Raw genomic sequence first — 12,998 nt, 5'->3', positions numbered from 1 at the left:
GTTGTATTTTTTATGTTTTATTTTTTTAATTATGTGTTATTGCTACTGTATTTTTTAGTGATTGTAACCCGCTCTGAGCACTTTTTGTGATAGAAGTGGGATATAAATACCTTTTCATTTTCAGGTTTGCACATATATTAATTATATTTTTATATTGTTTATAATCCATCAAGAGCAAGTATTTAGGATTGGCGAGCCATAAATCTACTAAATCAATCCGTGTAGGTGTGAATATAATGTGGTGTTCTGTACCAACAACTTTGCTGCGGAGAAAGCAGGTGCAAAACTCTGCAGCTAAACAAGATTTCTCTTGTAACTTTTGCTTTGATCATGGTGCACCCCCACCAAGAATAAAGTACCCACATAGTTTGAACCTAGGTGCCCAATTTGGATTGTGTACCCCAGAATGTTCTTGTAGAAATCTGAGGTTGCTTAGAGGCATCCTTCTAGACAAAAGTATATTTTATGACCTGAATGAAGTGGGGGGATTCTTTAATAGAAAGAATTAAAGGAGGTGGTACAGATGAATATGAATTACTTGATTGTTGTTTATTTTGGGCTGTCAGAAATTTTAAATGTTATTGTTCAAGTGGCTGCTCTATAAATAACGCTGAACTCATTCAGATGAGGTTAGTTTTTTAAAACACTTTATTAATATTTCTGGCTTTATGGATCTGCATATTTAAATGGTGAAATTAGAGCTGTCTTTGTCTAAGTAAGTCTGTGAATAAGGAAATTGCCTCTATCACACCTTTGCTTGCCTGGTCGTAGACCTCTGAGTTAAGATTTTGGATTCTGCTTCTTTTCTTGTTGAGTGTACTGTTTGTGTAAAATGGTGAAAATAAAGCTTTCTTGCTTTTTACATTTGATAATGCTTAAAGATTTATTTTAAAAATGATAGACAAATTAAAGACCAGGAAAATGACTAATATGTTCCTTTTTTCTTTCTTCGCAGGTGGCAGAAACTTACTTCCAGGAGGAAGAATGTATCCTATTACCATTAATTACAAGTTTGCACAAACATTTATAATAATTCTGGGCCTGTTTCAAACCTTGTAATAGGATTATGTTCATTGGAAGAAACTGAAACATGCAAGATTTGAATTGGGCTCCCTGATGTTTTCTAAAGCCTTTCATTCACTCAGGATCTCTAAGTGATTTAGAGCTACCAGCACTTCAGAAGTCTTCTTGGAGCTGTAAGCAGGTTTAAGGGTGCACGGATCTGTCTGCTACAAGCCACTGCCAGCTGCTCTCCCAACTTACTTGCGGATCCTAAGTCAGGGAAAAGACAACATATATTCTCCTCAGAAATAGACTTTTAATTATCAGATTTGGTAGGACATAGCATTTAGAAAATAACAGCAATTCCTATCTCTAACATCCTGGCCACTAAGCACCAGTTTTCCCTAGAGAAAGTTCTATTATCATGGGTAGTTTCACACATGTCATAAACCTTAGCTTGCTTAAGATATTAATACTTATTGTTATCTTACTTACCCCTGATTCCAACTTCAGGTGATATCTCTGTTCACCTCTGAAGCAGGCTCCGGCTGGAGAGCTGGAGAATGTGGGCAGGCTGTGCAGGAAGGAGGCTAGCTTCTGGCTTTGGTGCTTGCCAGCTGTCTGGGCTTGCTGTTACCCCTCAGTGTCTATGACTCTGTGTCATGCTCCTCACCTGAGCCAGGGTCTCCTCTCTCTGATCACCTGGCCACACCTGGTCTTTTCCCTTCTTGCTAGCTGGGAGGGCTGGTTTGCTTCTGGACCCCCTTTGCTTTCAGGGATGCTTCAGCACAGGTTTTAGGGTCACTTTCAGGATCTGTTCTCCGGGTTTTCTCCCAGGATATGCATTCAGGGTTTGTGTCTCCTCTTCTTCAGGGGGTCAGTTGCTTGTCTTCTGTTTTCTTCTTCCTTGCCCCCCTGTCATATACTTTCCAGCTGATAAATATGCTAAGCTGATGCATAATCACGTGGTGAGTAGAGGGTCTTTGCCATATTGCAGGACTTCCCCCCTCCCCATTACTTTGGCGGGGTCCTGCCATGTTGCAGGTCTTCTTCCCCCTCCCCATTTCTTTGGAGGGAGAACTGCCATGTCTGTATGCCAAGCTGTCTGAGCCAGTGTTTTTTTCCCTCTCTGACTTCCCTCCCCTTAGGGTGAGGGTCTTTCTGACCTCTGCTATCTTGGTTATCCCTGAAACTTGCTTAGGATCTTGAGTCGTTGCCTCTCTGCTTTATATTTGCACAGGAACTGACAAACAGGCACATCTGATAAGGAATCCTTCAGTGTATCAGGACAATGCCTCTTCATTTTCAACAGAGACAAGGTTTTAAAGTTCACCTGGGCAAAGTTCCTTTTCTTGATGTGATAGTTGCCTTTTTGGGGCCAGTCAGAATTTGGCTTGTACATGGCTATTATAATTCATAAATGGTGCATCAATGGTAAACATGAGATATCTCCCTACAGAGCCATTCTTGCAGTAGAAGACCTGACAGCATATTTCTAGCATCTTGATTTTATGATTCATAATAGTGGCAATAGCCCACACTAACAGGCCGATACAGTAAGGACGCGTACGAAAGAGTGCGGCAGTGCCGAGCGCACCCTCGTTTGCTGCGCGCACAGTTTGGATCACATATCGCTCGATACAGTATTCAAATGAGACTCAAATGCAAGCCGCTTCCAAAGCGTGTCCATGAAGCGGAAGGCGTGCGCAATCCATTTTACTGTATAGAGCAGTATACAGCGCCTATACAGTATCCTGGGTGCGCTGGTACCTGTCATTTCAAATGTCATTTGAAATGTCATTCCACCAGGAAAGTGGATGGTTCTCCTACAGACCCCGCTGCCTTGAGCACCCGGCGCCAGCAAGCCCCAGCAGCCAGCGATCGGCGGCAGGGAGCGCAACAAAGCACCTGTGCGCGCAGCTCCAATTTTCTGCCTCCTTCGGACGGGCAAGAGAGAGATGAAATTTCACAGGCAAAACTTTCCCCCAGCCCCCCCGCTCACCTGCCGTGGCCGCGGCATGCAAGCCCCCAGCAGCAGCAGCAGAAGGGCGTCCATGGGTGCCTGTCTCCCATGCGGGTTGCACTGACAGCTCCGGAGCACCCCCAGTCCTCCCTCCTCCCGAGGCGTGCACCACGGCTCCCCTGCCTCCCCGGGGGAAGCCGGCGGCGAGAGCGGCTTCAGCAGCCTGGGGCGGATCAGGCGCTCCCCATGCGAGGCGGCTCCCAGCAGCCCCCACCGGCGAAGGTGCAATGAACGCAAGCCTGTATGCCCAATTTGGGGCGCTCAAGGCAGCGAAGGTGCATGAACGCACGCTGTGACCTCGGACGTCCAGCTGGGCACTCAGGTCACGGCGTGCGTTCATGCACCTTCGCTGCCTTGAGCGCCCAAATTGGGCGTACAGGCGTGCGTTCATGCATCTTCGCTGCCTTGAGCGCCCAAATTGGACGTACAGGCGAGCGCTCAAAGCAGCGAAGGTGCATGAACGCACGCCGTGACCTGAGTGCCCAGCTGGACGTCCGAGGTCACAGCGTGCGTTCATTGCACCTTTGCTGCCTTGAGCGCCCAAATTGGGCGTACAGGCGTGCGTTCATGCACCTTCGCCGGTGGGGGCTGCTGGAAGCCGCCTTGCATGGGGGGCGCCTGATCCGCCCCGGGCTGCTGAAGCCGCTCTCGCTGCCGGCTTCCCCCGGGAGGCAGGGGAGCCGCGGTGCGTGCCTCAGGAGGAGGGGAAAGAGGACTGGGGCTGCTCCAGAGCTGTCAGCGCGCCCGCATGGGAGACCGGTACCCATGGACGCCCTTCTGCTGCTGCTGCTTGGGGCTTGCGTGGCCGCGGCCAGGGCAGGTGAGCAGGGGCTGGGGGAAAGTTTGCCTGTGAAATTTTGTCTCTCTCTTGCCCGTCCGAAGGAGGCGGAAAATCAGAGCTGGCGCACAGGTGCTTTGTTGCGCTCCCTGCCGCCGATCACCGGCTGCTGGGGCTTGCCTGACGCTTGTCAAGCTGGCAATCCCTGATGCCCGAGCGTATTACAGAAATGATTTTCGCCCTGTGCCTTGCTTTATTTTTTGTAATAATTTTCCCCCCTTGTGCGAGAAGCATTTTTTCTGTGGATTGGGTTGGTTTGGGACTGGGCGGCTAAGTTCACCACACTAACGCCAGGGTCAGGGTAGGCGGTAAATTTGCAGGTTAAAGACGCGGCAAAATAGCTGGTTAAAAAGGCGATAATCTGGGCGCACGTTACTGTATCGGAGGGAATAGCTAATCTGATCATTAACATATATACATGCCGCAGGCGTAAAGGGATACGCGTTGATTTCAAGAAGCGGTAAGGACGCGTAAAACCGGATACTGAATCGCGGGGATAGACATACGCGTCCAAATTGTGCATACAAAGCGGGTTAGAAACAGGGTAACCGCGGCCATGCTTTACTGTATCGGCCTGTAACTGCTGTGTTAAGACTCAAATATTGTCCTCAACAATGAGAGTAGTATAGTGTTATGGAGTCTCAATTTAGTGGACCCTTGGGCCGACCTTCAGGAGACTGGGAAAGGTGTTCAATGTCTCTAGTATGTGGCAGGCCGGGAGGCAGATGTTCAGGCAGGACGTAGAGGTGCTCTTCACCCTGGAAGCTGGTACTCCCCTGGGAGGAGCCCAACCGCTGGGATTTAGGCAGCTTCACCCTTGGAAGCCGAAGCCCCCTGGGAGGAGCCCGTAGTGGCCCGGCCGCTGGGACTTAGGCGGGTTGTTAAACAGCAATTAGCACGATATAGCCCTATCGCAAAGATATTGCATGTTATTTTTGCATAAAATACGCCCCCTATTATCTCCTTCCCAGGGTTCAATACTATACCTCTCCTTTAATTCACTTCCACCCCACGAACTGCCCCCATCCCATTTGTTTTCCAGTTTCATTAAAGAGAAACCCAGGTAGGGTCCCCCTCCCTTGAATCCCAAAATTTATCCTGATGAGCTAGTGTTTCCACCCTGTACCACCCCCGGCCCTCTACCTTTAAAAATGTCACTTGTAGTCAGTGCAGGGCATAAGGCCTTTGCCTCTACCACATGATGGGGCAAAGGCCAGTCGGAAACCATTTTGGTAAATGGTGCCAACCAGGCTCAGGGCTAGGGGGCACTCCGGGCATTCCACCGACCACCAGTGACTTTTTTAAAGGTGGGGGAGGATCAAGGGGGTTGAGAGGGGGGGGGACTCTACCTGGGTTTCTATTTAATGGAAAGGAGCGGGCCAGGGGGTGGTAGGCAGTCGTGGGAGGAGAGTTATTAAAAGGGAGAGTCTGGTATTGGATGTGGAAGTTTGGATTTAATGGGCAGAGGAGTGTAGCGTTGCTGCTTGGAGGACTTTATCTTTTTTTAAACGCTTTTTTTCCAGGCCCACCTCAAATGTTGGCCATGGGCTGGGTGGGGGACTATTAAAACCCCCGGAAGGGCTGAGCTCAGGCAAGTTTTAAAAAAAAAAGTCAGACAGTGTAGAGGGGTTTTGTATGACTTCCTCCGGTCTCCATACTTGGTGCACTGTTCCAGCATTCATTCCCACTCCCGTGGAGGTTAAGGAAACTGGGCAGCCTGGTGGTTGAGCAGTCCGGGTGGGCTTAAGCCTGGCTGTTAGGCTTTTTCTTGCGTGCCGTGTGGTAGGGTTTTCGCGCACTTCTGTGTTTGTTCGATTGCCCTCTACAGAACATCAGGGGCGCAGTGCTTCCGGATCTGCATACGAACTGTGTACTCAGTTTTGGGTGCACTTCCTGTGCGCACATTTTTTAAGCATATCAGTGATGCGCCCAGATTTTGGTGCACTGTTTGTGCGTGTGTTTTTTGTGCGACTAATTTTTATGTGCATAAAATTTATGTGCTTGAAATTTTTCAATGCGAGTCGGCTGGGCGCACATTCTTAGTCGACTGACCTACTAATGGTGCCAGTGAGCAAGAAACCCAAGCGCCTTTCTCTCTGTGTTACTTGTCATAGTCGGGCATCTCAGCTTGGCGTGCCCTCTAACATGTGTCAGTGCTGCTTAGAGGCTCAGGAAGAATTGTCATCCTCTGACTTTGTTAAGCCTGGTTCTTCCCATCCTAGTGATGGTCTGGCTAAGGATTTGTCTAGAAGTACGCCTGACCTTGGAACTCTCTTGACTGGTTCCTCTGTAGGAAATGGCAGCTCAGAAGGCCCCATCCAGTACCTTCTGGTTTTGGCCTGGATCCTTCTGCCTTTTCTTGGGTAGAGTTTTTTCAAGGATTGCAATCCTTTCTTCAGGTGGAGTCCTCAGCTACAACCAATCCTGTCAGGTCGGATCCCCAGCCAGTGACCCTTCCCTCTTCCAGTCCTATGTTTAAGCGCCAAAGCATGCTTCGGTTAACTGCGGGTAATCAGGACAGGAACCCATATAGCACTGATGATGAGGCAGATCCTTACTCCCTGGAAGATGGGGAGATTCCTCTGGGACTGGGACCATATCAGACCATGTTATGGTTCTTTCATAGAACATAAGAAAATGCCATACTGGGTCAGACCAAGGGTCCATCAAGCCCAGCATCCTGTTTCCAACAGTGGCCAATCCAGGCCATAAGAACCTGGCAAGTACCCAAAAACTAAGTCTATTCCATGTAACCATTGCTAATGGCAGTGGCTATTCTCTAAGGGGTAGATTTTCAGACGAGCGCGAACAGCCTACTTTTGTTTGCGCTCCAGGCGCAAACAAAAGTACGCTGGATTTTAGTAGATACGCGCGTAGTCGCGCGTATCGGCTAAAATCCTGGATCGGCGCGCGCAAGGCTATCGATTTCGTATAGCCTGCACGCGCCGAGCCGCGCAGCCTACCCCCGTTCCCTCCTAGGGCCGCTCCGAAATCGGAGCGGCCTAGAAGGGAACTTTCCTTGCCCTCCCCTCACCTTCCCCTCCCTTCCCCTACCTAACCCACCCGCCCGGCCCTGTCTAAACCCCCATCCTACCTTTGTCGGGAGATTTACGCCTCCCTCCGGGAGGCGTAAATCCCCGCACGCGAGCGGGACTCCTGCGCGCCGGGCCGCAACCTGGGGGCGGGTACGGAGGGCGCGGCCACGCCCCCGGACCGCCCCGGGCTGTAGCCACGCCCCCGTACCCGCCCCCAAAACGCTGCCGACACGCCCCCGCAACGCCGCGCGCTCCGGCCCCGCCCCCCGACACGCCTCCCGACACGCCCACTCCGAAAACCCCGGGACTTACGCGAGTCCCGGGGTTCTGCGCGCGCCGGTGAGCCTATGTAAAATAGGCTCACCGGCGAGCAGGGCTCTGAAAATCCGCCCCTAAGTGAACTTAATAGCAGGTAATGGACTTCTCCTCCAAGAACTTATCCAATCCTTTTTTAAACACAGCTATACTAACTGCACGAACCACATTCTCTGGCAACAAATTCCAGAGTTTAATTGTGCGTTGAGTAAAAAGAACTTTCTCCGATTAGTTTTAAATGTGCCCCATGCTAACTTCATGGAGTGCCCCCTAGTCTTTCTACTATCCGAAAGAGTAAATAACCGATTCACATCTACCCGTTCTAGACCACTCATGATTTTAAAACACCTCTATCATATCCCCCCTCAGTTGTCTCTTCTCCAAGCTGAAAAGTCCTAACCTCTTTAGTCTTTCCTCATAGGGGAGTTGTTCCATTCCCCTTATCATTTTGGTAGCCCTTCTCTGTACCTTCTCCATCACAATTATATCTTTTTTGAGATGCGGCGACCAGAATTGTACACAGTATTCAAGGTGCGGTCTCACCATGGAGCGATACAGAGGCATTATGACATTTTCCGTTTTATTCATCATTCCTTTACTAATAATTCCCAACATTCTGTTTGCTTTTTTGACTGCCGCAGCACACTGAACCGACGATTTCAATGTGTTATCCACTATGACACCTAGATCTCTTTCTTGGGTTGTAGCACCTAATATGGAACCCAACATCGTGTAATTATAGCATGGGTTATTTTTCCCTATATGCATCACCTTGCACTTATCCACATTAAATTTCATCTGCCATTTGGATGCCCAATTTTCCAGTCTCACAAGGTCTTCCTGCAATTTATCACAATCTGCTTGTGATTTAACTACTCTGAACAATTTTGTGTCATCTGCAAATTTGATTATCTCACTCGTCGTATTTCTTTCCAGATCATTTATAAATATATTGAACAGTAAGGGTCCCAATACAGATCCCTGAGGCACTCCACTGTCCACTCCCTTCCACTGAGAAAATTGCCCATTTAATCCTACTCTCTGTTTCCTGTCTTTTAGCCAGTTTGCAATCCACGAAAGGACATCGCCACCTATCCCATGACTTTTTACTTTTCCTAGAAGCCTCTCATGAGGAACTTTGTCAAATGCCTTCTGAAAATCCAAGTATACTATATCTACCGGTTCACCTTTATCCACATGTTTATTAACTCCTTCAAAAAAGTGAAGCAGATTTGTGAGGCAAGACTTGCCCTGGGTAAAGCCATGCTGACTTTGTTCCATTAAACCATGTCTTTCTATATGTTCTGTGATTTGATGTTTAGAACCCTTTCCACTATTTTTCCTGGCACTGAAGTCAGGCTAACCGGTCTGTAGTTTCCCGGATCGCCCCTGGAGCCCTTTTTAAATATTGGGGTTACATTTGCTATCCTCCAGTCTTCAGGTACAATGGATGATTTTAATGATAAGTTACAAATTTTTTCTAATAGGTCTGAAATTTCAATTTTTAGTTCCTTCAGAACTCTGGGGTGTATACCATCCAGTCCAGGTGATTTACTACTCTTCAGTTTGTCAATCAGGCCTACCACATCTTCTAGGTTCACCGTGATTTGATTCAGTCCATCTGAATCATTACCCATGAAAACCTTCTCCATTACAGGAGATGAACTGCTGGCCCTGATTTCCCAGACCTTGAAGATGCTGGGAGTACCTGGGGCAGATTCCATGTCTGAACCAAGGAAGAATCCCATTTTGGTTTCTTTGCGTAAAGCCTCTTGTTTTTTTCACTGTTATGGAAGCCATTCAAGAATTGATTGATCTTGAATGGGACGCTCTGGAGGCAAATTTCAAAGCGGGTTGGACATTGGAAGGCTTGTACCCCCTGGATCCAGCGGTGAAAGAGCGTTTGTATTTTCCAAAATTGGATACACTGTTCTGTGCCGTCTCTAAGCAGACGACTATTCCTGTGGAGGGAGGAGCGACTTTGAAGGATGTGCATGATAAGAAAATTGAGGCCATTCTCAAACAAGCATTTGAAGCAATGGCAATGACATTGCAGATAGCTTCCTGTTGTGCCTTGGTGGCTCACTCTTGTCTGCTTCTCTCTCAGGAGGTTGATGATTCTGGGGTGAACTCCAGAGCAGTTATGGGATCCGCCACCGATTTTTAGCAAATGTGGGCTGCAATTTGGTCTGTACCTTGGCTAGGGGAGTGGCTTTGGTAATAGCGGCTAGACATCAATTTTGGCTGTGTAATTAATTGGCCAACGTGACCTCCAAAGCTAATCTTACAAAGTTGTCCTTTAAAGGTTCCCTCTTGTTTGGGAGCAAGTTGGAGAAACTGGCCAGTAAATGGGAAGAGTCCCTGGTTCCTCAGTTGCCAGAGGATAAGAAGCAGTTACAGTGCCCCTTTGGTATGAGGGGTCGTCTTAGGAGTTCCAAGCGGTTTCATCCCTACAGAGGGTTGACCTTTCAGAGGACTCAGCCTTTCGGCGGGTCTCAGACTTTTCATCCCAGACAACACAAGAGAGGCGCAGGCTTGGGTGGCGGATCCTCCTGAGCCTTGTCAAACCACCCCCGGAGACAAGAGATGAGAGGATGTCTCTCTCTATTTTATCAGAGGTGGGTCGAAATCACATCGGATCAATGTGTCCTGGAGGTGATACGAGAAGGATATGCGATGGAATTTCACAGTGGTCCTCAGGATGTGTTCATAGTGTCTCCTTGCCACTCCCCACAGAAGAAGCAGGCAATGGAATCTACCCTGTCAAGGCTTCTCAGTTTGAGGGCTGTAGTTCCAGTGCCTACGTCTTAGGAAATTATGGGGTGATATTGCATTTATTTTGTTGAGCCCAAGATGGAGGGCTCCTTTCATCCCATCTTGGATCTCAAAGGAGTCAACCATCATTTGCAGATGACTCATTTTTGCATGGAAACCATGTGTTCGATGATAATGTCAGTACAATCAGGGGAATATCTGTCCTCTCTGGATCTGTCCGAGGCCTATCTCCATATTCCCATTCGGTTGGAGCACCAACATTTTCTGTGTTTCACTATCCTGGGGTGCCATTTTCGGTTTTGGGCGATGTCTTTTGGTTTAGCCACCGCTCCCAGAACCTTTTTCCAAGGTTATGGTGGTGGTGGTGGCAGCAGAGTTGAGAGAAGATGGGATCCTAGTATTTGGACGACTGGCTGATTCTGGAAGAGAGCTGCCTGGTGACCTGCAAGGTGACCTCCTTGTTGCAAGAGTTTGGTTTGGTAGTGAATCTAGCCAAGAGCAGTCTTCAGCCTTCTCAGTCAATGGAGTACCTGAGTGTTTGGTTCGACATGAGGCAGGGCAAATGTTTCCTGTCAAAAGCTTGGATTCAGAAGTTGATGTTGCAGGTGCGTCTTTTGATGAACATTTACGCCCGACAGTGTGGTCCTCTCTTCAGGTACTTGGTTTGATGGCAGCAACCCTGGAAGTGGTGCTGTGGGCAAGAGCACATATGCATCCTCTTCAGTGCTCCCTGCTGACTCGTTGTAACCCACAGTCGCAGGACTATTCAGTTCAGCTCCACTTGCCAATGGAAATCTGCTTTCACCTACAGTGGTGATAGCAGGAGGTTCATCTGAGAAAAAGAGTTTCCCTGACGTCGCCGGATTGGTTGTTACTCATGACAGATGCGAGTCTCCAGGGTTGGAGAGTTCACTGTCAGGATGACCCAGCATGGCAATTTCTTATGTTCTAAGGGCGCTGGAACATAGAAGAATCTCTCTGGAGCATCAGTTGCCTGGAAGCCAGGACAGTCTGGTTGGCGTGCTTGCAATTCAGTGACAGGCTGCAGGGTCAAGCGCACCAAATAATGTCGGACAAATCAACAATAGTAGCTTACAGAAATAAGCAGGGAGGAACCAAGAGCTAGCAAGTGTCGCTGGAAATAGACCAACTTATGGAATGAGTGGATGGTGATCTCAGTCTCTTACATTGCAAGAAAAGACAACGTAAGAGCAGACTTTCTCAACCGGGAGAGTCTGGACTCGAGAGAATGGGTGTTGTCGGATGAGGCATTTCAACTGATAGTGGATCACTTGGGCCTTCCATTTCTAGACCTGTTGGCAACTTCTTGCAATGCAAAGGTTTCTTGCTTCTTCAGTCACAGGAGAGATTCGAAGTCCTTAGTTATCAAAGCTCTCGTTCAATCCTGGCTGGAAGACAAGCTGCTGTGTGTCTTTTCCCTGTGGCTTCCGTTGGGCAGAATAATTTATGGGATTGAGGGCCACAGGGGGATGGTGCTTCTGTGACACCGGATTGGCCGAGAAGACCATGGTATACAGATCTGCGAAGACTTGTAGTAGACATTCCACTTCGTCTTCTGCCGCACAAGAATCTGTTGCAGTAGGGGGCCTATCTTTCATGAAGATCCGACTCGATTTTGTCTTACAGTATGGCCCTTGAAAGGGCTCGCTTGTTGAAGTGTGATTATTTTTCTGCACCTTGCTACATGCTCAGAAGTTTTCCACTTCCTTAACCTATGTGCGGGTTTGGCAAATGTTTGAGGTTTGTTGTGAGGATAGAGATGTTCTTCCTCATTCAGTGAAGATCCCGCTCATTTTGGAATTTTTTCCGAATGGATTAAATAAGGGTTGGCTCTTAATTCCTTGAAGGTACAGGCTGCGGCTCATGCCTGATTCACAGGCCAGGTCAATGGTGAATCTTTATTGTTTCATCCTGATATGGCTTGTTTCTTGAAGGGAGTGAATCATCTTTGTCCTCCCTTGCGGTGATCAGTTCCCTTGTGGAGTCTTAACCTGGTGTTGGATATCTTGGCGGGTCCTATGTTTTGACCGTTGCATAGCTTTTCCTTGCTGCTATTGACCTTGAAAACAATGTTTCTGATGGCAATATGTTCTGCATGCCGAATTTCCGAGCTACAGGCCTTGTCTTGCTGGGAGCTGTTTCTTTGGGTGACTCCAGGAGCAACGCAGCTGAATACTGTTTCCTGTTTCTTGCCTAAAGTGGTCTCAGATTTTCACTTGAATCAGTCCATTTCCTTGCCGTCATTGGATAAGGGAAAAGATGCAGAAGAGTATCGCCTGTTGTGTCCTTTGGATGTCAAGAGACATGTCATGTGGTATCTGGAAGTTTCTAAATCTTTCCGAAAGATGGATCGCCTGTTTGTCCATCATGGTGGAAGGAAGCAGGGCGAACCAGCATTGTGAGCTAAAATAGCTCGCTGGATTAAGAAGGTAGTCATGGCCGCATATGTGGAGACTGAAAAGCTATTGTCTACTCAGGTTTAGGGCTCATTCCACTAGGGCTCAGGCAATGTAATGGGTGGAGGTAGATTTTTGTCTCCCGTCGACATTTACCAAGCTGTGACGTGGTCCTCCTTACACACTTTTTCAGGTATTATCATCTGGATGTGCAGGCCCCTGAGGATGCAGCCTTTGCATGTGCAGTGTTGACTGGACCGCAGGCAGCCTCCCACCCTAGTCGGGAATAGCTTGGGTACATCCATCTGTCTAAACACTAGGAAAAGAGAAATTACTACTTACCTGATAATTTCATTTTCCTTAGTGTAGGCAGATGGACTCAGCTTCCTGCCCTTGGCTGCCACATGGTTGGTTTAATGGTCCTTCTGTGGGGCTATGTGTTCCAGGGGTTTACTGACAAGTGTTCATCCAGTCCCTAGATTGGGGTACATACACTCATTAAAAGAGTTCAGTGTTTCCTGTTGGTTGAGTACAGTAGTGGTTGACTATTTTTAATCAAGTTTTTGGTAGTCTGTTCACAGTTGCTTTTGAAG

General features: G+C 48.1%; 1 protein-coding gene across 1 annotated transcript in view; it reads left to right on the top strand.

Annotated features, from left to right (window-relative positions):
- Positions 1-949: 949 nt before the first annotated feature.
- The window catches only part of LOC115082071 (consortin-like), a 142,900-nt gene continuing 130,851 nt past the window's right edge, over positions 950-12,998 (top strand). The window contains exon 1 of the mRNA XM_029586337.1: positions 950-986. The gene's annotated coding sequence lies outside the window, so the exon portion shown is untranslated. The remainder of the gene's footprint in view (positions 987-12,998) is intronic.

Source organism: Rhinatrema bivittatum, unplaced genomic scaffold (assembly GCF_901001135.1).
Source record: "Rhinatrema bivittatum unplaced genomic scaffold, aRhiBiv1.1, whole genome shotgun sequence".
In the NCBI taxonomy this organism is placed as follows: domain Eukaryota; kingdom Metazoa; phylum Chordata; class Amphibia; order Gymnophiona; family Rhinatrematidae; genus Rhinatrema; species Rhinatrema bivittatum.
Note: the sequence above shows the minus strand (reverse complement) of the source record. Positions and strands in the feature narration are given on the sequence as shown.